The sequence below is a fragment of the Myotis davidii genome, unplaced genomic scaffold, assembly GCF_000327345.1.
Source record: "Myotis davidii unplaced genomic scaffold, ASM32734v1 scaffold1569, whole genome shotgun sequence".
NCBI lineage: Eukaryota > Metazoa > Chordata > Mammalia > Chiroptera > Vespertilionidae > Myotis > Myotis davidii.
The window spans coordinates 50,341-51,286 of NW_006299704.1; the positions used below are offsets into that span (position 1 = coordinate 50,341).

General features: G+C 45.9%; 1 protein-coding gene across 1 annotated transcript in view; it reads right to left on the minus strand.

Moving 5' to 3' along the window:
- The window catches only part of TBC1D8 (TBC1 domain family member 8), a 78,978-nt gene that overhangs the window by 13,565 nt on the left and 64,467 nt on the right, over positions 1–946 (minus strand). The gene's annotated exons all lie outside the window — the stretch shown is intronic.

The window sequence follows — 946 nt, forward strand, 5'->3', positions numbered from 1 at the left end:
AGGGAGGAGCTTGGATTGCTTCCCTGTGCCCACCCCCTGTGTGGAATTGTCTTTCCCACTCACTCTTATTCTTATTTTAATACCAATTGCTATGTTTCCAAACAATCCTTATAGGGAGTATGTGCCTAGCTGTGGCCGGCTCTGGTTGGAGACGGTGCAGTTGTATTGCACAGGTGCTAATATAATAACAACAACAAAAGAATGACATGGAAAGAAAAAAAAAGACCAAATAGAAAGCTAGTTTGAGGATGAGGACAATCTGTTCTCTGGAGACTCATGCCTCATTCGGGAGCATTGGGGGTTATTTTTTGTATTGTGTTTGTGCTTTGTTCCCAAGGAGAGGTTCTTAGCTCCCTTCTGTAGGACTGCTCCCCACCCCACCATACTGCCCAGTGGGTTTAGAAAAGTTGTTCTCTATTTTAAAACAAAAACAAAAAATATATATCTACATTAATAAAAGACAAAGATGCTAATTGACTGTACCTTCACTACACCCATCAGCCAATCAGAAGTGTATGCAAATTAACCCAACAAAGATGGCCATTAATTTGCATACTGCAGGCAGGGCAGGACAGCGGGAGCCGCCAGTGCGAGCCACCATCCAGGCCCCCGTGGGCGACCCCAGAAGCCGCCTGCCTACGGCCCGTGATCGGATCCGGTCCTGGGCCGCAGGCCGGCCCCAGAAGGCCCAGAAGCCGCCTGATATGGCAGTAACTATATCAGTAAGCACTCTGAAAGTCAGTGGCATAAATGCACCAATTAAAAGTCAGATTATGAGGGTGAATAAAAAACAAAACCCACTTAAATATAAAGACACATATAGATTAAAAGTAAATGAATTAAGCTGCAGCCTGTTTTGCTCAGTGGATAGAGCAGTAGCCCGTGGACTGAAGGGTCCCAGGTTCGATTCCAGTCAAGGGCATGTACCTCAGTTGCTGGCTTGATC